Source organism: Chrysemys picta, unplaced genomic scaffold (assembly GCF_011386835.1).
Source record: "Chrysemys picta bellii isolate R12L10 unplaced genomic scaffold, ASM1138683v2 scaf3103, whole genome shotgun sequence".
Taxonomy (NCBI): domain Eukaryota; kingdom Metazoa; phylum Chordata; order Testudines; family Emydidae; genus Chrysemys; species Chrysemys picta.
Genome location: NW_027055805.1, coordinates 1,517 through 2,312, shown reverse-complemented (window position 1 = coordinate 2,312; position 796 = coordinate 1,517). Strand labels below are relative to the sequence as shown.

Here is a 796-nt window from a genome sequence, read left to right as displayed (position 1 = left end):
GGCCTGGCCTGGGTGGCCGCGGGGGGGGATTCGGGGCGGACCTGCGGGCCGGCGGCCGGGAGGGTCCGGGCCAGTCCGCCCCATGCCCGGCGTCTCCCCCAGCGGCTTCGGTGGCCCCGGGGGGGGTCCTCCGCGGAGGAAGCCGGGTGGGTGGGGAGCCGGACCCCAGGCGCCCAGACCCGTGACCTGCGGCCGCGACCTCCGACTCGGCAGGAGCGACGAGGGGCTTTCCGGCCCGTCCCCCCCTCTCCTTCCCCCCCAGAAAAGGAGAGAGAGCTGACTCGGACCGGGAAAAGCTGCCTACGGCACCTGGGATTCCCAGGCGGTCACCCATCCAAGTACTAGCCAGGCCCGGGACGGTTTACCTTCCGAGATCGGACGGGATCGGGGGCGTTCGGTCCGGTATGGCCGTAGGCACCCGGCCCCGCGCCTCCTCGCCCGCTTTCCCCTGCCGACGCCCGGGCCTGCCGCACGGTGAGCCCCGGTCGGACTGCCCCCCCCCCTGCGGCAGGGCCCCCGTCTCTCGCGGGCCCGGTCCTTTTTTCCTTTTCGAGCTCCGGGGCCCGGGCTGGCCGCCAGAGCCCCTCCGCCCGCCCTCCCCGGCGTCGGGGAAAATACTGTCCCGGACTTCCAGTGCGCCCGATCCTGTCAGCCGGGGGGTGGGGAGGGGCAGTCCCTCGCTGCGGCCGGGGAGGGTGAGCCCAGGGCGGCTTGCCTGCCGTGCGAGGCCCCTCTCGGCCACCAGGTCAACCCCGAGTCGAAAGGGCTGAAAAATTTTCAGAGTCCCCTCCCGGGC

The 796-nt window shown here is 74.0% G+C and overlaps 1 non-coding gene across 1 annotated transcript; it reads right to left on the bottom strand.

Annotated features, from left to right (window-relative positions):
* Window positions 1–297: 297 nt before the first annotated feature.
* LOC135980405 (5S ribosomal RNA) lies at window positions 298–416 on the bottom strand. The gene has a single exon (XR_010597488.1). It is a non-coding gene; the product is annotated as a 5S ribosomal RNA (ribosomal RNA).
* Window positions 417–796: the final 380 nt, after the last annotated feature.